Consider the following 24,110-nt stretch of genomic DNA (forward strand, 5'->3'; position numbering starts at 1 on the left):
CATATACAGCATTTCTACCTTGTAGCAGTTTATACCAGATTGCTTCTCTTGATTACATGTCCATCTTGCTAGAGCAGAAGTACTGTACTAGGTGGTTTGTAGCATATTTTCTGGTGAACCTGCAGGGGAGGTTATATGGGGCTGAAGAGGGCAAAAGCCTTGCTAATGTGTATTTGCCCTTAGTGTCATTAAGAAAAATACTCTGAGGAAAGATTTTCCTTCTAAAAATGGAAATATCCATTCTCCACAGTGTTTTAATGCAAACAGACACTACAAAACTGATGTGATAAAATCCTTTTTGCACTTGCAGTAATGTATAATGAATTGAAATGATCTTTTGTTGAGGGCTGAGGATTTCAGGAGTGTTTTAAACATTAACTTCAGTTGCTGGGAAGGAGTGAGCTTAGTTATCTAATGAAGTCTGGGGTACTGCTAGTTGATCAGATAAGCAGAGCTAAGCTTTTTCTTAAAGGAGTCAGGGTTTAGGAAGTTATAAATGAGGGAGCCTCAAGACTGATCCATTGTCATGCTTGTTGCAGTCTTCAGCTGCCCTGCATTACCTATGTAAAAGGGTGATTGACTTCATATATGATGAAAGTAAAGCTTATCAATTTATCTGTGACTCTGCAACAACAAAGACTTCAAGGCTAATTCTAGAGTGAGTTTGGCGTGTGTATAATAAAATGGGTGAGATACAGTGCTGTGGTCTCAGTCCAGCATGGCCTTTAAAAACAAAGAAGCAAAGCATTTAAGGGGAGGTTAACATTGTGAAGGCTCGGAGCTGCATTCACAATACATAGAGGCTGTACTGTTTCCATAGGGGTAAAGCTGCTTTAAAAGGCCCCTGTTGCTGATGGCTAGAAGAGAGTACTGGGGGCTTTTCTGGTTGGTTGCTTGCTTTTTGCTGGCTGATTTCAGCAGTTCAGAGCACAGCTTCACCACGTCCCCAAAGAAGTCCACTGGCAAAACTGGGGGGGGGTGGGGCAGGGAACTGCAGGCCGGGTGACAGGAGGACATTGCTGGGGGAAGGTGTAATGGGGACTTTGTGAACTGGCATTTCAGGCAAAGAAAACTTAAGGTCAAATTACACCCTGATGTACTTGAAGTTAAGTATGTGCTCAAATATTTTGCTGTTCTGGAGTCTGTATTGAATCACTTGGTAGGCATTGCTGCTTGAAACAGTAAAGAAGCGATGACTGTGGTGCCAGAACTCTTTATTTCTTTAATGCTGTGTTTGTTTAGGAACACGTTTAGATTAAATTTGTAAGTGAAGTTGGGTTAAATGTTATTTATTTGAAGCATTATAACCTCTATTAACAAGCCTGAGCTTTCTGTGCCTTAGTTTCTGTGTTTCTTAGTTTCTGTGTCCTTTACAGACACACAGGGGCTTTTCCTTTGGCTCTCTGCAATCCTCTGATCTTGTTTTTGTATGGATGAATAGAGATTGTATAAGCACAAGGGATATTGCATGCTTGTATAAATGAACTGTGTCTGGTTCTGCGATGCTGTTGGACCCATTTTTTGTGGAGGAGGGAAGAGAGATTTTGCAGCACCCCAGTGACGCTTAGAGGCTGTGGCAGGCCTTGGGGCTTCACCATACGGACATTCCTGCTGCAGTGCCCCCAGCAGGTTGCCCCAGCTGCTCCCCGGTTTTGCTGATGGGGGGGGGGTCTCTGTTCACTTGGAGAACTGGTGGAACTGTTTCTGTGATCAGGTGCCAACATATCTGAGGCAAAATGAGCTGCATTAGCTTGAATGGTTTAGGTCTTTGCTAGGGTGACTTAATTGGACTGAAATCACTTAGAGAACCATGATGCAGGTAGTACCACCAGAGTAAGAAAACTGGAGCTGTATAGCAGGTTTCAACTTTAACCAGCCTACATCTTTTAGCAGGAAGAGAGGTGAGAAGAACCACTAAAGTGATCTCGAAGTGCTGTTCAGTGCATTGGAAGTGTTGGACGTTAGAGAACTTCTTTTAACACACATTATGTTCTTTTCTTGTAAAAGAACAGTATTTTGTGGTAAAGGAAATAACTTTTTAACTGTAGCATCTGTCACGTGTTCTTTGTAATGGAACCACAGCTTTAATTCCCTTGCATATGCAGGACTTTCGCCCCAACTATGAGTGTTGCAAAGTATTGAGGACACATCAGCCACTTTGTTCAGCTGAAACAACCTTTCCAGGAAAGAAAACGTGACTGCTATGTAGTGTAATTAGTCAGATTAGTGGGCATGAAGGTGGGGATGTGCCAGGACCTCATGCCAGCAGTTGTTGCTTTGCATGGTCTTCATAATCTTCATATTAGAGGAAACATTTTTCCTGTCGTTGGGGTGTAGACAGAGAGATGCTTTGTTGAGTGTATTAGAGATAGTGGCTCTAGAGGAAATGGCAGATTTCCTTCTGGCTGTATACATGCATCACATTATATGATATTTGGAACAGCTAGATTTCCTCAGAAACTCACTTCTCAGGGACCTAACCAATTTAGCACCAAAGAAACAGGGAAAAATTAAAATTACCTTTTGTCCCATGTATCATCAGCGTGATGATGCCTGAATTTTGAGAAGTCCCATCTGCACAAAACACGTTAATATGTCATGCAAATTTGTTGTGTTTTAATCATTTCTGGCGTGTCTGCAGTAGAACAAAAGGCGGTAATGGAAAGCAGCAATTCCTCGCTCAGTGAGTGAAAGGATGTAATAATTTTCCATTGTGTCAGCAAACATTGTGTCATAACAAGTGTTTTAATTATGTTTTTAGATGTTCAGCAGGTAGATATTGGTTGTGTTAAAATTGTTATCTTTCAAACTGTGTCTTTTTATGACCTTAGCATTCAGTATCTGGATGTATGCCCAAGGTCATGCATCTTGTAAAGTTTATGTGCATCTTGACGTGGCTGTGAAGAATGAAAGGTCAGTACGTGCTTGCAACTCTCCAGTATGCATACAGTGTGGCTGCTGGAGCCAAAATCTTGGTGTCACACAGGAAATTTTGTTAAGAGTCGCACAGAGCAAGGAAGCATGTTTGGCAGCGGCATGTTTAGGCTCTGCAATGAACAGTGTATTTTGCAGGTGTGGAAATTCGGAGTCCTACCATCTTTAGCACATGATCCCTCCGAGGTGCAAGGGTGATAAATGTTCCCATCAGATTTTTAGAAGACTTCCAAGTGTGTTTCATGTTCGTATTGATCAGAAACATGCCAGGACTGGGTGAAATTTTGTGTCACACAAGGTGCCTTTTTCAAGTATCTGTTCTTCCATCACAGCTTTGATTAGTGACAGTGGTTAATTAGAAGCTGTAAGGAAACAAGAGCCTTGGTGTCTTGCAAGTTCAACTGTTCTTGTGTTGCTGTTTTTTCCCCCACTAGAGATTAGATTTTCAAAACTTGTGTGCCTCTTTGCATTATTTAGCTGGCTGGCGCCGGCATAACATATTTAGGGGAGGAAGTCTGTGCACATAAGCCTGAGGACCAACACCTGCACCTTCATATCCTTCCTGGTCTTGAGCCATGCCAAGCATTGATAAGTAACTTGAAAGCAGGCAAGCAGAGGTGCAGGGCAGAATTTAGTCATTTAGACAAGAATAAAACAAAATGTTTCTTTCACATTAAAGAAAAAAAAGTGTGCTTTTTTTTTTCTTTTCCTTTTTTCTTTTTTCTTTTCCTTCCATTTTCTATGTTACTGGGTTCTGTCTCAGACCTGGCTATTTTTAAATTTTTTTTACAAGAGGTACCTCCTTTTGGAGTTACTCTTAAATTAAGTCTTCAGGCTGACTTAATGCTTTACTAAAAAGAATCATCTTGAAGCAAGGCTACACAGACAAAGTTCTCAGAATAGTCTAATCTTTTGGGGAAACCTCAAGTTTTGAATGTCTTAATTGAGACATCTCTAAAGTGGTTTGCAAAAGGCAGACAGTCAGTACTTCAGGAAAACTGTTTTTTGAAGAAAAAAAAAAAGGAGAATATCATCTGGAGGATCCTGAGGCAAAAGCAATCACAATCACTGGTAAATTAAAAAAAAAATAATAATGATTTGCAATATGAACCATGTTGTTAAAGATGGAATCCTGTTATTCTTGCCAATGGTTGAAATTGATCCTTCTGTAAAAGGCCCGCCCTTGGCCCCTGCTGTGCTGTACTTCCACTTGAATGCTATTTGGAGATTTCAAGTGGGACTTAAGTGGCGGGTGCGCTTTGGGCAGTCCTTCTGCACAGGTTTGACCTGAGTAGGAGCAACAGGAAGAGTTGCATAACATAGCACCAGAACAGAAATTTAATCCACAGAAGGAATCCATGTTGTCTTTAGTGGCCAATGTAAATAAGGAAATGAATATGAATGCAGTGTGCTTTTCCAAATACTGTTAGGCTCAGATGCATGCAAATGCCTTGTGATTAAAATGATTGAATTATCTCCGCTTATAAAGCAGTAATAAAATGATTTTTAATGCACACCAAGGTTATTGCATACTTACGTCAAGATATTTGGTTACAAATAAAGTCCACATATTCTTTGTGTGCATGCTCTTTAAATGTGCAGCCACAGAAGTCTGTTTTCTATTGATCAGAACACGTTACCATCCAATCAGAAATAATTTGAACTTGATCTTTGTGCAATAAGTGTTCTTAATTGGATACACGTCCATGGTACAAGATGTACCATGCAGCAAACACCCGGCTAGTTAGCAGATGACAGGCCGAGCAGTGAGTTCATCTGAGGAGTGACCTCTCCTTTCCTCCTACGAGGAGGCACTCAGGAAGGCAGCCTGGGGATTCCGCCTGCACCCTGCGTGGGGCTGTGAAACGGCCGCATTCGGGCTCCTCGTGTCTCACTGAGGGCAGATGGACGTTTGCAGGCGTGCTGGAACTGGTTTGTGATTGCACTCGGGGGCACTTTTGTCAGAACTGTTGTATTTAAAATGACTTTGGTGTTGCACATAGTGTCTGAGTAATCAAATAGTCTGACCGGTTTTTAGCAATCCGATGTGGACATTGAGGTGTATGGCCTTATGCCTGGGAACTTCCCTCTTCAGTGCATTGTTTAATGCCTTCTTGTTCTCCCTGACCTGCTAAACAGTCCGCTCATGAGAGCCTATTAGTCCTAACCTAATTAATATTAATAGACTGAAGCTACTTATAATTTGGGTTTAAACATGCAATCAGTCTTATGTTTCTTCTGAATGGCGCAGGCCTTGCTGCTTTGTGCCCTGCCCTATGTCAGTATCCTCAGTCACCTGGAATTACTGTTGCATTTAAAAATAAATACCTGCTATGTTTGCCAGTACATCGTTCTAGCAGTGCACAGAAGTTTGTAATGGTGTTGAAAAGCACCAGCTATCCTTGTAAAGGAAGGTCAAAAGGCAGATATATATTTTTTTATTATTATTTTATTTATACATACATTTGTATATATTACAAATCTGACACTTGTTAAGTTTGAAAACAAACTTGGTAAGATGTAATGCTTCAAGGCAGCGATGTCATCTTATGGCAGTCCTGTTCATTTTGGGGTTGGGGCATTCGCTTGAGACTTGAAGGTTTGCATCTAGTACCCCATTCAGTAGATAAATAATCAAATATTTAGTTTTGAGTGAGAACTGGAGAACTGAGAAGCCACGCGGTATCAAGTCATGAAAAGAAATAAATTACACTGTTTTGTCATTCCGGTCGGTATCATGCAACTACTTCCTAACTGATAACAATTGTATGAGCAATACGTGGTGGGCACCCTGTCAGCTTCTAGTGACTTTTTACATCTCACATGAAGAACAGAAGGTAGAATATTTTTTAGCTGCAAAATGCCAATTGAAGCTGATTCTCCATCGCCTGACATCCCCATTGTAACAGTCTCTTTGCAATCTGAGCATCGTAGGATATAAACTCTTGTTTATTCTCATACAATCTAATAGAAAGAAATGGTGAAGAATTTTTGGTCACCATAAAATTCTGAATTTTGGTTAATGTAAAAGAATTCTATTATTCTGTATTCTGTTATTAGATACAAAAAACGAATTTGTTCCACTTGTTGTGCTTAGGGTGTTTAATAATAGAATACATCTGCAAGTTTTCAAAAAATCTACACTGTTTTTTCAGTTGTTGAGAATTCTGATAAAAGACTAAAGTTTTTATTTTTGTTCCCTTCAGACATCATGGCAAAAGCTGCGTCAGTAGAAAATATATTTGAATTAGTAAGTAGTAATAAAATGATAGTTCAGATGTATTTTTAATGTGGTTATTCCTTAAATGGGTTAGTATTTTAAATTACTGTACATAATACCCTAACCCTATAGGGCTTTTGTTTTTCTTTAAATACATTATGTTTTAAAAGCATCTCACTCCATCATCATGTTATTTTAAATATAATTTAGTTCTTGTATAATGCATGGTATCATCAGATATTCTGCATGGTATTCTAGAGTGTATGCTATTATATACCACAACCACTTATTCATGTAAGCGATGCATTAGAATAATTTTCCTGAATACAATGCATGATTAAAGGACAATGTCAAAGTAATTTTTCAAATAATTTTCCCCTTTCCCTGTTGTTTATAATAGCTTTTTGGATGAGTAATACTTCAGATATATTCATTTGAAATCAAATAATGTCTCAGAACATTTTCTAACTTGCCTCAGCTAATTTTGGTAAGCTAATCAAAAGAGATTAATATCTGTTTTACTATTAAGACATTAATGAATTTTAAGTCCTGGGCACCCAACTTAGCCATTCATCTGTCCTAAGAGACAAATTATTGCATAACTTTCGATAATGCTCCAGAGTTTTATTACATCTATAATGAGAATACTTGTTTAAACAGCAGCATTTTTATTTTAAATGGCTAAGGGGCATAAGCCAGTTGAAGTATAAGTAACGCTGTAACTTGACTGATGAGGAAGTTCTTAACATATTTCAATTAATAAATGTCTCAAGTCACGTTCAGAGCAAAAGCCTACCTATGCCTGTGTCCTGACAGAAAGGGGGCAGGGACAAAAACTTTTAAGTTATGCTTTGAGGAATTTCACCTCCTTCCTGTACTTTTTTTCTGTTTTTATATCAACTGTGGAAAAGTGGTTTGCCAACCTGTTAGAAAATGCTGAACTGTTTTACCCAAAATGAAAGGTCTGTTTTTCAAAGGTTCCTTCATTCTGGACCTTTGGCTACCTCTGGCTTCTAAGTAGCGTGCATTTTCCTACCAGGGATGCTTTTAAGGAGTTGCACGCTTGAGAGATGTTCGTGTATCTTGAAGATGTCACCGCTGGGTAAATGTACAGAGATTGGAGCCAGAAGTGGGCTTTATGTTTTATAGATGTGTGCAGTCTTTTGCATGAAAGATTTTGATCCTTGATGGGTGCTTCTAAGCTGTTGCCACTGTAGTAGTAAGCTGTTCCTGCAGATTCTGTAGAAATATTCACGGAATTTCTCTGCGAGCTGCAGAAAGCTATCAGAGCTTGCCTGGGTCTATTACTGTCTTCTAACATCCTCTGTGACAAGAGGGAGGGGTGGCAGTTTGCAAACGGTATTGGATTAATTGTGGAGGGATTCATGTGGCTGGGATTACATAGTCGATACTCATATTTTGTCCCTTCTGTTGAGATCCTTGGGCTTAGTTTTTTCTCTCTCTGCCTCATTACCAATTCTATACGGCTCAGGTTTTTTTGCTTGTTTGTTTTGTTTTGTGTGTGGTTTGGAGAATTTTTATTCAAGAAAATCTGGATTGTTCATCTATTTCTGTAATGTAGTTCCACTTACTACATCAGCGTTATTTTGCTATTTTCACTGATTGATTTTCCTTCTCTATTTTTTTTTTTCTTCTTCATTATTTAGCTGGGTGTTGCAGAACTCAAGCGTATTTTGCTCAAAACTTAATCAACTGTAGAATTGGCACCAATCTCATTGATAAGTCAGTTGAGTCCCTATTTATTTCCTTATTCTAAATATGAAGGTCCATTGCACTCTGCAGACATCTGGTGTTTTGAGCACTTAAAGCTGCAGATCCTGGACAACTCTGTTCTTTCTGTTTAAATATGCATGAGCTGTTGTTTAGGTAATCCACGCTGTCAAAACAGCATCAAGCATAATACATCGCTGACCTTCTCTGTTAGAGAGGACTGGAAAAGTCTGCTCACGCTTGCAACTACATTGGGTGTGTAGCAGTTTTTATATACTCCAATCTGTGGAAGCGTCAAGAGTATAAAGGATGTCTCATTGTAACATTTGTAATAGGTAGCTTCACTTATTCATACTTTTTATTTATTTGGCCCCAGACAGGATATGACATTAATCTTTTACAATGCAATCTTGATCCTAGGGATAAGGGAAGGCAATGAGATAATTTGGCAAGCTGTAGGCCTTACCGTGCAGCTTGTGCAAAATATATCATGATGGAAGTACTGGTACTTGGACTCCCTCCTGACCTTCAGTCGGGAGGACTGCAAGAGCCTGAAGTCTTTGTAGACGTGGTTTGGCTTTTGGTGTCGAGGGAAGCAGGCTTAGCATCTCTGTGCCTCCAGTGGCCCCTGGAGATTGCTCTGGCAGACAGCAAAGAGCCACGCTCCACTCGTGTGCTTCCTCATCAGCTGAGAGGCGCTGCAAGCGTGTGGCAAATGGCTTGCGTGGCAAGCCGTGCGCTGCGCTGAGACAATCCTCAGCCGGCCAGCTCAAGTAGTTTAATGACCGAATTGCTGCTGGACTGTCAAGAAGCAGAAGCCTCTTGGGATGGCATTTCGCACAATTTGTATTACATGCAAAAAAGGCTCTGGGTTTACAGTCAAGCTGTGGCAGTTTACCTGCCATGTTAACATACCCCTTTCAGCGAAAATTACAGCCTGTGTCAAATGAAATGAATAATGTCTTTTGAATTGATGCTTTTTTTTTTCTTGTGGACAAGCAAAAGTTGAAAGTGGTTTCTAAAGGGTCTTCTGAAATCACTCATTTGCTATCTCTGCGACAATTTTGAGTTATAAGAATTGATCTTGCCTCGACTTGATATGTTTATGGATTTCTCTGCTGTAATTATGGGAGATGCCTTGCAGAATCTGTAAAATTACAATTGTGTAGAAGCTTTTCAATTTGTTTTTCTAAAGAAGATTGACTACACTCATTCTGTTGTTTTTGTTTGTTTTTAACTCTACAATGGGAAGTCTTGCTATAATGACAGATAAGATTTAAAAAGGACAAGGCTTGTCTTCCTGCTGATAGATGTATTTTTTTTAATAGGCACTTAATCCTTGTGAAAGGTGCCGGATTGTGACAGCATTCGAAGATGAATTCCCACATTTTTCTGCTGAAGTTGTACAGCAGAAGGTGGTGCCATGGCACACTTCTTACAAATGTCTGAACCCTGACCTAGAGAGATCACCTTTCGAGATGAGTCTGTGTGCCCATTCAATCCTTGACCTCCCTGCCGAGAGTCTATCAAAGTTGCCAATTTATGATGTGGACCCTGGGCTGAGAGTACCAGCTTATTTCGAGTTGACTACCAAACCAGCTGTGAATGATGGCAACTCAATAATGACCTGGAGGTGGTTTCAAGCCAGTGGTCACTGGGGAAAGGCTTCCTTCCTATTACAGATCTTTCAAGCCATGTAGCTTGCAGAGCAGATGCTCTTCTTCGTTGTTGGAAAGTTTGGGCTTTTTTTTTTTTGTGTCTATATTCTGTGTTTATTTTCGTAAGGTCTTCCACACAATGTTTTTTTACATAGCTGAGTGGGGAAAAAAAAAAAAAGGAATAAAAATTCTAAGGCTTGCTTTTGCATCAGGAGTTTGAAAATTCTTTGTGCACACTGAAATCACAGAGGATATATATTTAGCTGTGGCAGATGCATTGTCCTGTTTTTTCATGCTGAACGTGATGTGTGGACAGAGGAGGAAGGTTTGTTTCTCTGTGTTTCTTTCCTACGCACTTTCTTCTGTCCTTTGGATGTGGCAACAATGGCAGTGGCCATTCTGCAGCAGGTTCATGCAGAAACTCGGGGATGCCTAAGCAGATGCTCCCCAGCTTCAGCAAGGAAAAGATGGCAGGTCAAAAGTGGTTTTTTTGTGTTTTTTTTTAAGCTGGGGGAAAAAGTGTAGATGTATATAAATATATATTTGTGCATGTCAGTTGTAAGTATGTGCACCTATTTAGATACCTTGTACATTCTGCAAATAATTTGATAAGTGCACTATAGATTGGTGACCCCTATTCTGTGTCTTTGGTAAGCTTTATCCCTGCTATTAGTAGGTAACTGGAAAAGTACCTTTGATGTCAGTGTTGTTGATTCAGTCCTTTGTCCTTATTAATATTTTCAGTAATTTTCTTGGGCACACAGAAAAAAAAAAAAAAGGAACTTTGGAGTGATTATGCAGCCTATCTTTCTTATTTTATTATTATTAGCCTCCTTTTACATTAGGAGTAGTAAGAGCCAACTAATGCATTTTGGGAGATTTTTCTCCCTTATCTTTCCTTTAATAATTGATTCAAACCCATCAAACCCAATCTTTTTTTTTTTTTTTTTGTACAAAAAGTAATGGTGTCAGAGCCCTTTTCCTCTTTCCCATTCTGAAGCATTTGAATAACACTGCTCATTTGGAACCTGTCTTAACCTCAGCAATATGCTTAGGCTGTTTGAATTCTTGTTCTCTTTTTCTTCTTTGTTATTCAACGTACAATTTGTTTAATACGGCTGTAACCATGCATTACCAGTCAACCTTGTATATAAATTCCATAATAAATTAAATAAAGCTCTGTATGGGTCAGCTTAGGCTAGCCCGATTAAAAAATGATTTACTAAAGAGATAGAGGTAGCAGGATGGTAGAACGTGCTTCTAAATCAATTATGAGTCCATTCACTGTTGGCCTATTGTGCGTAATAGTGTATTAAAATGCATTCTATATTGTTAAAAAAAAAAAATGACTCTTTCATTGAAACTGAATTAGCATTTGCAAGCGCCTAATAGTGTTTGGAAAGCTATAAACATTTAAATTCAATCCTTCATTGTAGGCTAAGTGTATACCGCTAGAATTGTAATATCCAGATAAGTCTTTATGTTGTGCTCATTTCATTATTATAGCAAGATGTTCACCATACAAAAGGTAAGATTGGGTCAACACTTGTGTTTATAAGCCCATAATTACAGATGCGGAAGAATGCGGAAGGCATTACCACTGGGCCATAAAAGTGAAATTCACTTTGAACTGAAAATTAGTGTCTGTATGTACATGCATTTGTGTGTATGTATATACACACACACATGTATATATGTATTTAAACTTATAATACATGTTGCTAAATTTTTGAAAAATCCACTTAAAGAAAGTGTCCTAGTCTGAGTGCGTTGGCTGGTCCTGTAAAACAAAACCATCCGGGCATTGTAGCAGAAAATCCATAGCCCTCATCTTCAGGTTCAGAATCTCCCTGCCTCCCAGCTGACTGCTGAGGTCACACTGGGGTGCACCCGTAGTCCCCCCTAACCCCGAAGCCTCTCCCCCCTCTTTTCCTCAAGAAGGAGGAGAGGCGCGGTGCAGCCAGCCAGGTTCTCTGGTCCCACTGGGCTGGAAACGAAGGCTGCGCCCGTGCTTGCAGCTCAGCACAGAGCCTGTCACCTGAGAGCTGCCATCTTCCTTTCCCCACACCTTCTGCGGGACGTCTTGATTCCAGCCAGGGGTTGCCCACAAGGGATTTTGGTGGCATTGGGTGGCCTGGCTGCAGTTATCCATGAATTCACACACAGTAGACACCCATTCCGGTGCCCCCATGGCAGGAACGAGGCTGCAGGGGCACAGTGGAGCTCTCTTCCCCAGGAACATTTCTCTCTGGGGACAAGTACTGTCTTTAGTGAGATTTGGTTTCTTCAAATTCAGCTAATTAACTTTTATGGAATAAATTCCAAAGGAGCCGAGACTACAGCTTTCCTCTCAGTTTTACTTACATGTCTACTTGTCTAGTCTGTATTTACTGTACACCAAAAGGGAATGAAGCCTACAGGAAAGAGACTGAGCAGTGTCATTTCATCGGCAGAGTTTGAGAGTTTTAGAGAAGTTATATTCAGTTTTGTTTCACAGGGTGTAAATACTGAGGGTGGTGTTTAGTCCTTTTGTCTCCTTTATAAACCGTATTTGCTTCCTTTGTGTATTGTCTTATTCCTTTGGATGAACACCCTCCCTTTCCATGCACACACATGTGAGCACTTAAGTACATAAATCCATAACAAGCAGCTTTTTGTGTCTGAAGCAGATCAATTTAAAGCAGTGCCCACAGCACAAAAACGGAGGTTGTGTGTTTATAAAACATTTGGGGAAGATGAACAAATAATGGATTATAATCTTTTGTGACTTGGAAAACAGGTAGGGAGTGGGAAAAAAACATTTTGCATAGGCTTTTATGGGGTCTGGTGTTCATACCAGAGTTTCCACAAGCGCGTGAACAATTCTTTCAGCCTTTTGAGTTTACCTACATTTGTTGTTCTGAAAGACTGTGTGTAATTTGTGTTGACAAGGAGGATGTTTGTGGAAACCTGTGAGAATTGCCTAAACATTTTTGTTTACGCCCACGAGGGACATAGGCCTGAGCTAGCATGAAGACTGATTTATTTCTTATCCCTGAAGAAATTTAGGCCTTCAGTTTTCTGAAACTATCAGTTGAACCATAAATTCACTATTGTTTATTTCCAAACCAAGGAAAAGCATGTATGGCTTTAGATGTTGTGTGTTTCAAGAAAAATGCAGTTCTATAAGTACAATTATAGCTGACCCTCCCATGGAAATACAGAGGCTGTGCCTCTAGGTAAATATTTCTTTTTGCTGTATTTTCTTAAGGCTGGGATGGGGAGAAACTTACGTGAAGAAGAATAAAACAGTCTGTCAAAGGGTTCATACTGTGGAAAAGTAAGTTAAGGTTTCAGGTTGATTTTCTCTTAATTTGTAATAAGTCTGATGTGGTTTGCTCTTTTGATAAATTTACATGATTTTTTAATAATGCAAATTTTGTATGTTATGAATTTTTACTAACTAATATTGCTTATTTCCTATAAGGCCTAAAAAAAAATAAAAAAATTTGGTAGGTTAGCTACCACCTGATGCTCAAAGTGATGGTCAAATGTTTAACCTCACTTCAGCCTCTAGGTTCGTAGTGTGATGCAGGAGCTAGCCAAATGAAATAATTGCTTTGTCCGGCATAAAAGGTGGTTTCATAAGAGGACTGAACTGTATTAAGTGATTTTCCCCTGGTGACTGGAAGTATCTCTCTCCACTGGTTCAGGTAATTCTAAGGTTGTGCCTTTACTCTTTCACGCTAGACCGCTTTTCCAATAAAATAAAAAATGTAGAACCCGCTACACAAATGTAATATTAACCTAGATTTCTCTGAGGACAAAGTTGAAGGCTATAGGGCTTGCCAAAGACAAAGAAGGAAATGATATTAAAAGGATATTAGAGAGAGAATTGGATGTATGGGACTGTACAAAGCTGGAAGGTGCTGGAAGATTGGAGTGTATGAATTTTATATTAGTTTATGTTTCTGTTAGGCTTGAGGAATCTAACTGATGTTCTAAAAACTTGAATTCTACTATCCTTGCCCTACCAGGAATAAATTACAGGTAATGGATTTCTGGAATAGAAACAGGGTTTTAGACAGAAGAGGAAGAACTAGTCATGCAAAAGCAAAGCCCAAAGATTGTCTTAGAGCAGGCTTATTAATTTCCTTGAAACATGTTGGGTCGATACTTGAGCAGGACTGTGGCTGTCCAAACTGTGCTTGTCCAGACAACACAATGAAAAGCATAAGTTTTATTGAAATAAGAAACTCCTTTCTGAATTTAAATCCTGAAGTGACCTGTCAGGCTTGGGGATTTTTGATGCTTAACTACCAGGAATGCCCAAAGGCACATGTGGATTTTTTTTTCCTGTGTTATTGTACATATGTCAAAATTACATATGTAAATGCCAAAATGCAGATCATGTCTAGCAAGCATGAGCATCATATTGAGCAGAGATGGTGGTTTCATTGCAGCTAAATGGGGTGCAATCTGGATGTATGTTTGCTGCTGTAGTGGAATAAATGTAAACATCTGGAGAGATGTTAGGATAAAGTACTGGTGGGAGGAGGGAGTGCATCTGAATCTATTTTATGAACATCTCATTCATGTGCAATTATGCAGCTTATGTTCACTTGTGTTGTAGTTTGCCTGAGATCTGTTACTGGTGAATGTTTGGTGTTTTATTTTACTACAGGGGCTGTGAGTGTCACAAAAGCCTGGAGTCCCTAGTACACAGAACAGCCAAAAAAAAAAAAAAAAGTATGCTTCATTACATTGTGTCTGACTACTTTCAGAAACTAAAGATTAATTACAATAATTCTGATTAAAAAATATTAAAAGCATGTGCTTTGAAACTGTCATGGGAAATGTTTTGAAAGAGGGAGAGAGGAATAATTATTGCTGCAGTATATACCATATAAAGTAGACTCTTTATATAGACTCTGTAAACTTGGTATATTATATTTGGGCCCAAAGATAATGGCTAGAGAAGAATTTAATAATGAAAAATATTTAGTACTTTCGGGAGCTCTGTTCTTCGTTTTCACTCCTTGTAAGAGAAAACTCATTTTGTATTGTTCTAACTAGGAAAATACCATATCTTGATGTGACTGTATGGGGGACAGTGAAGCTTCTTTAATCCTAGTAATTGAAAGTCAGAGGTGAGCGAAGACAAAAGGGCCATTCAGATGTTAGCACTGCTTTACAGGTGATAAAGCCAAATCTAGCAATGGCAGTTGAGATTAGGCATTTGGGGAAATTATTTTTGCCTGGATGGTTTCTCTGTGTCAGCAGAGCTGACCTGGCTCCTCTGCTGATCAGCTGGTAGTGCAAAAGACAGGACCAATTTGGAGAGAAGCTGTATCTCCCCCTCCCTCCCACTCCTATACATGCATCCACCCTGTAAGTGAAAGGGGACCCGGCTCCTCCGAGCAACCCTTCGCTGGCACATCAGTCACACCACACGGAGTAGGATATTGGCCTATTCACCAGGCATGTAGCACCAGCCTTGGAGTCCTGCTTGCCTGAGTTACTGTTGCTGTCTGGAAAATCTTGAAGTCTGCTGCAGGTAGCAGATAAAACATTCTGCAGTAACGATTTCCCAGATCCCGGTATGGGTAACACTGAATCTTCTGGCAGGGTGAGCATCAGTGAAACTCCTGAGCCATTTCCAGGTTACAACAGTTCAGAGTTTGTGCTCAGCACCCGGGTCCATGCTGCATTCAAAGTAGTGTTTAGGGGAAGCAGTCTGGGGCATGAGGAATAACCGGTGAAAATTATATTTGTTTATTGCCCCACTCCCTTTTATTTTGCTGAAGACCTTAACGATAGCTACTGTGTCTTGCGGAGTATGCATTGCTACAGCAGCAAGCTATTTGCACTGCTTTTTGCTGGTTATCTGGCAAACCAGTTACTTTTAGAAACAGGATCATCCTATTAGTAGAACAATCCATTTCCACTCTGGCAGACAGCTGTTGTCCAAGGACAATTTTAAATGCCAGTAAATTCCATTGTGCCTCCCATTGTGAAGCTCTTCGCCTCCGTTCCAGCTGCCGGGTGAGCAGGATGAGCACACATGTTGGCACACCAGCTTCCTGGAGGATGTGTGTCTTGCCTTGGATGACATTGTGCCCTTGGGCCTGAGAAGGACTGGGGTTAGTGGGCTTTGGAGAAATACCTGTCTGGGCTCTGACAGCAAGGAACAGGAGGGAAACTTGGGTATTGGAAGCTTTTATTTGTCCACCTGCTGTGAGAGGGAAGGCTAGACTTCATGGTTTATAGGTTCAGCATCACAGATGATGATGATGCTTAGCAGCCATTAATATAGCTTTATCTATAATTAGTGAAGGTCTAACACCTTTCTAGCCATATGGAAAATGATAAGTTAGCTCCTGTCATAACAGGAAAATAATTATTTGATAAAGTATAAATATCAAAACATGATGAATAATGGTTATCTCAACAATCCTCAGCTGGATAAAAGTAGCATCTGCCTTCACTTTGTGAATATCACACATGATTAATCTGGAGATGGCAGGGTGCTTTCTCAGCTGTGCTGGTGTCCATGGGACAAGCCTAGGCAGGCAGGCAGTCCCATAAAGGAGACTAAGGCAGGGAGAGTTTGAAGCCCTCGCTTACCCTGAGGCTCTGAATCAGAAGTTTTCATCTGGAAGTTTCTTAGGGAAAAGTAAGAAATAGTGGATAGGGGTGAGGTGACAGTGTAGCAAGGGCTGAAAGTATGCAATTTGCTATTACAATTTTGTTTGTGGAAAGTGAATCTAAACAATGGTTGGGTTTATTCTTCTTAGAATTTCTGTCATGCTTCTTCTGGGAGAATTTCTGCCAGCCCTTGTCTGATATAGAGCCGGCCCTCCTTTCACTGTCAATTCACCCCTATATATACATTGAGTTTCCAGTTTCATTCAGGTACTTGACCTGACAAAACTGTTGAAATCTGATTCAGGTTTCCACAGCGGATGGTGGGTGTTGTACGCTGTGGAAAGCACATCACAGGTTTCTGTTGAATTGAACTCTTGATGGGCTTTGGCATTGCCATCACCCTAGCAGTGCCCAAATACGTTAATCTTTAAGATAAAGAAAACAAAGATCTTTGAGTCTGTGTTAAAGGGGAAAGAAAAGGGGAGCTAACGCCAGTTCTGAGGGAAATTCACTGGTAAAGATAGATGAAGAAAGGAGAACTGACATTCTCTTTGCACTGTTCCTGTGGAGGCTTTTAAATGAAACTAACTGGTTCTGGTCTCAAAATTGCGAAGTATATATAAAAGCTTTGCTCCTATTTGAAATGAAAGGCATTGGCATAATACTCCAGCAGGTGCTGAGGTTACTACTCTAAGCTTAGTGCTAACCATTGATCCACCCTGATTTGGGAGACTAAAGGAGGACTGTGCCAGTCCTGGGACTCGTTTTCATATCTGTTAATTTCATATAATCTCAAATATCCGCATATGGATAGAACTTCTTAGCGAAGAACCTTTTTTTTTTTTCCTCTGATGAAACTGTTGAGTTTTCTGTGGATTCTGCATGGGTATTTACTGCTTAAAATCAGCTTATCTAGCTTGAGGTCCATTAGCTTCCCTTGAGCTCTGGGACTTCACCCTTTGCCTCTGGAAATTAAATATTTAATATTGCTTTGTCTGTGCTTACTTTGAAAAGCATTCATCTTTCATTCGGGTACCATGTCAGAATTCATTGGGAAGCAACAGCTAATGTTGCCAGCTGAAATCAAACCTGACCCTCTCATTCCCTTTTTACCCTCAGGGGCTCTGTTATTGTTACCATCTCAGGAACCCCTAGGGTTGCTCACGATGAAATGAAGTGAAATTAGGGCCCTGGCAGAAAGCGGTCTGGGATCATAAGGAGCAATGCAGAAAAGGGCCCCTTACGTTAGTTTGCTGGTAGTGAGATCCTTCTTGCTTGAACAATTCCTGCAGGATAACACCATATGTATATGACTAAAAGCCTTACAGTAGGCAAGTCAGACTAAATATATAGGAAGCCATAGGAAGTTCCTTTTTCCTTAACAACATTGCTTGAAATGAACAAGGCATGTACGTAGGGGTTATCCTGCCAGCTAAAAATGTGTTTCTTCCAGGAAGAGTATGAGATGATGGTGTGACATGGAAACAGAAAGGATGTGTGTGGTTTTAATGTATTTTAAATTACATTTTTGCAATCTTTTTATTTCTGTCTCTAGTTTTTATGGTGACCTACCTGAGTGCTTTGCCCATGAAGCATCCTCCCTGTCATTAAATGTAGTGAATTTATTTCTAAAGTCAGTGGACAACTTGCACATAGTATGTAAAGATTCAATTCATATCAACACTGAGCATCTCTTCTAAACCTATAGGTTTTAAAATTGAGAATGGTTTGAAGAGACTATCCAAATATTTAGATGGGTGATGTCAGCATCATTATAAACAGTCACCCCAGTTTATAGCTCTTTCATCTTAAAGTGTTTTTCAAAGATTTTAACAGTGTAGGTAACATATCTGTGGGGAAAGATGCTTATATTTTATGAGACCTTGTTGTATGTTGGTAAATAAAATACTGTTTTTTTTTTTTTTTTATTCTTGGGTTGGTAGTTGAAAAAATGAAATTGTATCTATTCAATAAATTTATGGATGTTTGTTTTGGACTTAATAAAAAAAAAAAAGGGAAATGCTTCTTCCAGTTCTGTTCTACAAGTTTAACCAATCAATAATGTAATTCTTAATTGAAACTAAGATTCGTGAAGGCATCAACTTTTATATTATATAAAACGAATATGAAAGAGCAAATATTTTTTTTCTGTAGCATTAAAGGAATAAATATTGATATAAAGACAGTATTTTTCTTAAAGCTTATGGTAAGTCTTAACAAATATTGTATATAATGTAAGGCACTCCTGGGAAACAAGGGGATAATATGATGTTATTACAGATGGACACTGTGCACTTCTGTATTTTTGGATTATTTTAGGTACCCTTGAGTTCCTGGGTTATGAGTGTTAATATTATTTTAAGAGGGTGGGAATGTTTTAAATCTCTTAATTTGTATTCTTTTCCTATTACGTCCAGTCATTATACACATCTATTCTGTTACATAGTTTTGTTTGTTTGTTTTTTGATGTGTGTGTTTTACTAGCTCACTGGGATGCATGTTTCCTGTAAAATTAGGTCAATATTTAATAAAGGAAGGATAAGATTTCATTCTTCTAAGTATTTGCTTTACTCTTGACTGGAAACAAAAGAGGAGAGGCTAGAATGTGCTTAGTCCAGGCTTGGAAGCAGCAACTGAAAAGTGGAGGGAGATCTCCCTTCCCGTGGTGTTTCAAGCACAAAGGATGACTGCTTGATGGTTGGGGTGCCACAAGGACTGAGAGCATCTTGTGCCCACTGGGGATGACCAGAGTGCAGCTGAGGGCTGCACTGCTTTCTGTGCTCAGCAGTAAAATTGTGTGAAAGCATATGCCATAGCTTCTAATAGTCTCACAGGTTCTTCAGTTTGTGTCCCTGCAGTGTTTTGGCCATTTCAGGAGAAAGGCTGAGTGGGCATTCACTTGTGCGTGGTCCATCTGCTCTTCTTATCCTACCTGTTCTGACTCAGACAAGGTGTAATGGCTTGTTTGAAGATTTAAACTCACACATTACGTTTTTCCCCATGTTTGAAAATTTTACCTGTTTTGCATAATGTATCTTTAACAGCATTTAGTCAGTGAACAAGAATCTCCTATTTCCTTCTCAGAAAGTTCTTCCAGATAAATTTTGGGGAAATGAGATCATGACTTTAAGCAGCATAATGTTTCTAGTTTATTAATATGCCAAATAACATGTCAAAACAAGAAATCAAATGCAATTTGGCAATTCCTTCCTACAAAAAAATAAAATAGTGCTGTGCGCAATGTAGTAGGAATCTTAATTTGATCTCGTCCCTCTAGATTGAAGTCAGCCACCGAGTTTCCAAGTAAATTTAATACCCTATAAATGTGATTGATTGCTGATGTGGTAATCCAGTTAGATGCTGGAATGTTTAATAGCTGGAGAATCCATTTAGAAAAGAATAAGGATCTTGGGATTAAGATTCTGGGGTATTTTCAAGAGGTGTAATTTCAATTCTTAGCTTTGGGATGAATTTGGGATAAATTGCCTTCGCTATGTCTGTCTTTATAAATAGGAATTTCTGTCTCCTACCCTACCTGGTGGGCATGAACTTGGGTATAAACAATATTGTACTGTCAACATAGATGTAAGCCATCAGGTTGTAAACTATAGTTTTTATTATATTTTGGAAAAATCAAATAGACAAATGCTACATGCAGCTTGTATGGTTTTTGAAGATTGTAAGCAATTGAGGAGAAAAAGGAAGGGAGAAACTCGTCCCAGTTTGATGTCTCAGCTCACACATCTGTCTGTTCAGGATGCTGATAATTGTAGTTCCGAGAACAGTCAGAGGCTTAACAGCTTTTGGGTACTGCTAGTTCTGCACTTAAGATATGGCACCTTATTAGTATTTCACTCCCTCAGTAACAATGGATCTTTACGTTTAAAATGTTCTTTTGCTTGTATTCGTACATACAGGAGCCTAATGATTTTAGCTTTTGTCCTTTTCCACTAAAAAAGGTGAATGTCAAATGATTTCTGTGACAATTTATGTCAAACTTGTGCCTTTCTTTTTTTCCATTAGACAAATCCATCCCACTTATTATCTGTTAAAAAAAAAAAAAAAAGGAAAGAAAGAAGAAGAAAAGAAAAAAGCTTGCATGTGGTGTGTTGTGAGTGCATAAAAGCATGCAAAGACAATGCTGATGTGACAGCTAATTAAAACCAGGTACTTTAATGCTGAGAAACAACAACAACAAAAAAATCTTTCAACTTGCTGAAAACCAACGTGTTGTGATGGCAAAACAGAAATGCAGAGGGCTTTTTCGAGGGACAGCTTGAAAGAAGATTTATGGAGTAGAAAGGAATATGCATTATTGTGGCTCCTAACTGACAAGTTAGTGTTGCTTTGGTACTTGGAGACTCACTGTGGTTGCAAAGCAGGTATGGGGTATGGGTGACTTTTCAGCTTGTGATACCAGACACCAACAAAGCAGAGTGTTTTAGATCAGTCAGATCCCCCAAGTTCCTTTGCGGGTGGTCCTTCAACCTGATAGGTAGGTAAGTCCTCCAAAATACCGCTCAACCTGATGAGATAACTGTGGTATTATTCATGCTTGCATATGTTGAATATGTATCTGTATTTTTATTGAAGGGTTCTTTTTGGCCCTAATACAAGTGTTAATAGCCAAGTAATAGTATTGCTGGGAAGAGACTGTGTGTTTAGATCACTTACTTGCTCAGATCTGAATGCAGTTTTCAACTACGCTTTTTTAAGTACAGATGTAATAATCTAAAGCCTTTGTGTATTGCTAAGCTTCATTCCTTTATTGCCAGGAGGTCTTATGATAAACACAGACACTTTGCAAAGCTCTGCCGTATGTGGCAGGGTAATTTATAGAGTGGTTTTACTTAATATTTTAAACATATCTTTTTATTTAAGTTCCTTTTTAGATCCTGTTTATGCTTTTGCTTTATCATTGTGTGCATGTGTGTGCACGTGCTGGGCTCCTGATTCAGTGAAGCCTAAGCATGTACTAGGCTACACAGCAAGAGCATAGCGAGGAAGCTGGTGGTTAGAAGATGGGATAAGGTTATTGCCCACAAATGCTTATCCTTGAGAGAAGGCTAAGGGGGAAATCTAACTGTTGTCTTTGCCTGGTGGATGACCACAGAGAAGGCATTCACACTCTCCTCTGAGGTGTGCAGCAAAAGGGCTAGAGGCAACAGCCACAGGTTGCAGCAAGGGGCGTTTCAACTAGATAAGAGGAAAAATTCTTCATAATGATAGGGGATTTGTGGCAATGCCTAGAGAGGTGGTGAAGTGTCCATTACTGGAGATAGTCAAAACCCATCTGGAAAGAGTTGTGAGCAAAATGACCCTGAACTTTGAAGTTATCCCTGCTTCGAGAAGAGGATTTGAGCAGGTGACCCCAGAAGGTTTTCAACAGGAATTATTGTGATTCCATGATATGTGTATGCACGTATTAGTCGTGGAGTATGTATTGGCTTGTGGTTTGCAATTGGCACAGACTCACAGAGTGTTAAACATGCACAGGTTAAACAGAATTTGGAAGAAGCGGCATTCCTTTCAGGAAAAAATAAAAGTAACATCATACAAGACACTGCAGAAATGTTTCGAAGTGGCAGCAAGATGTCATTTGTTTGGCAGATAGAGATAACAACATTTAGGCCTTGTGGGAATAGATTCCTTTTCCCCCTCCTCCTGCTCTGTTTTGCTTTTAGAGCATGCTTTTGGCAATTGAAAATGTCATTCTATGCATCAGGTAACACTTTGGTTGCAGTTCCTAAAATAGGACTCAGATGAGGGTGTAGTCAACAGTTGAAACCAACAACTGTACATGGAGAGCAGACATAAAAGACTTGCGCTGAAAAAGATGAAGCCATTGCTGTTTCATTTTTGGAGTGTGTTGGCAGGAGTTGCGATCACTGACATTTCAGGGGCAGTTCCTGAGGAGTGCAGAACTCAGTTGTCTTGCTCTGTTATTGCCACATCAACATTGACACAGTTTGTTTGTGCAAATGTGTTGTCAAAATGAAAGCGCTTGTTTTAAATCAGTCCCGTTTTATTTCAAAAGTGAAGGAAGATTTTGGCATGTATTTTGCAAAGCCATAGGAGATAATGTCTAGGAGGCAAAGCAGCAGAAAAAGGGGGGCGTAGTGTGTTAGAGATATGAAGAAGCTGTTTGTACAATACATACAACAGCCTGGGAATGAGTAGCTGGTAAATTTATGACCATCTAAACCTTGCTTGACTTTAGAAATCAAGTGTGTCATGAACTAGAGCACTGACTATGTTCCTTAAGGGCCTTTGTGTGTCCAGTTTTAAAGCAGGAAGGAAGATAAGACCTTGGCAGGAGTATCCTGCATTTGGGAGGCATTTGAGGGATATGGAATATTGAGATACAGTAAATGACGATGTGGGAGATTTAGTTAGGCATGTGTGAGCTTTCTCTGGATATTTGCAGAGGAGTGTAGTAACCATTAATAAACCCTGGGAATGGAATGAAACAAAATCCCACAGGTGATGGTCCAGCTATATAAAGCTTCAGCCTGAATCCTACAAATGTTTCAACAAATCCATGATGTGAACTATTTGAAAACATGTTAAATTTCCTGTGGAACTGTCCCCCTGCTCAGGTGTTTATTGTCGTTATACCTTGTACCTGAGATGGTACGAGCAATCCTTACCATCACGTGTTACCAAATATGTGTAAGACTTCAGGGTAAACACTGGTTTTGTCCAGGATTCCACCTTATGTTAGGGAATTTCAAGCAACCTATGTGATTTATAGGTCTGAATTGGTGTGGTTCCATGGAAGCTGTTTTAATATGCCTTGATAATCCTGATCCATATCCCAAAGTGTGTGTATCACTGAGTGAAGTTAAATGTGAAAGTAAAGCATTAACTGGTGTCTTTACAAAAGAGTGCTATTACTGTGTTTTCTCAATGGCCTTTTTCTTCAACGTAGAACATTTTTTTTAATGAGATGATCTCTTTTTTGCTGTCCTATATAGTTGGAGAACATGATATGTACAGACCAGTCCCCATGTTTGTGCAGAAATCCTCCCGATTTAGCGATGCTCTTGTATAACAGGATAGCTAGCCTCCATGCCTTCTGTGTAGATTGGGATCCAATACTAATGGAACACAAGCACTCAATAGAAGAACAGCAAAGAGAAATCCCAGCTTTTATTTTCATGAAAAATAACAAAAATATCTGTGCAACGCCTATGAAGACTTTTAGCCACTTTGAAATATAAGGCGTGACATGTTGTTTTAACTTATATACAACAAACATCACATTTCTAAAGTTGCTATTTGCTTTTTTTAAAAGATGAAATTGATGATAGCTAAAATGAAATGAAGTAAGTTTTATGCATGTTGCATTTTAACAAGTCTGCTGTCTCATTGGAATGCACTGCCTTCTTCTGCTACATTTTATTTTTGGAATTTAATAAGGCGCCTGTCATATCTGCCTCAAGGCTAAAGAATATCATGAGGGAGAAATCCAAAGTACTGTCATGTTTGACTGACAGGGGGCCAATTTTAATTTTTTTTATGGGAGGTGGCTGATATTAACAGGCTGTAGTGCTGAAGATGCATTGCTCTACCATCTGCTTTAAACACCCTGTGTTGATGAGCCAGTAATGACGTTGCTCAGTGACATTTATCAGGTGAATTTGGCTCTGACACTCAGTAGAGGATTTTCATTAAAAAATTAATTCTGTGCATTTTACAGTGAAGCCCATTGTGATGATAGATTCTGGGACAGTGCCATCTATCTCCAGAAGCTGTTCTAATTACCTGAGAAACTTGGGAAAGCAATAAACTACTACTTTCCATTTCTTGTGTGTACTTCTTAGCATATAATTAACACACTGACTCACTTAACTTAAATCTCTAAAGATCTATGTCTGTGTGATGATTACTAGCTCTTCAAAGCAATAAGCAAATGCAACTCAGTGGCTCAGTGGTTA

The 24,110-nt window shown here is 39.3% G+C and overlaps 1 protein-coding gene across 2 annotated transcripts in view; it reads left to right on the forward strand.

Annotated features, from left to right (window-relative positions):
• ROBO2 (roundabout guidance receptor 2) overlaps window positions 1-24,110 on the forward strand; it is a 349,600-nt gene that overhangs the window by 18,067 nt on the left and 307,423 nt on the right. The gene's annotated exons all lie outside the window — the stretch shown is intronic.

Source organism: Anser anser (genome assembly GCF_964211835.1).
Source record: "Anser anser genome assembly, chromosome: 1".
NCBI classification, from domain to species: domain Eukaryota; kingdom Metazoa; phylum Chordata; class Aves; order Anseriformes; family Anatidae; genus Anser; species Anser anser.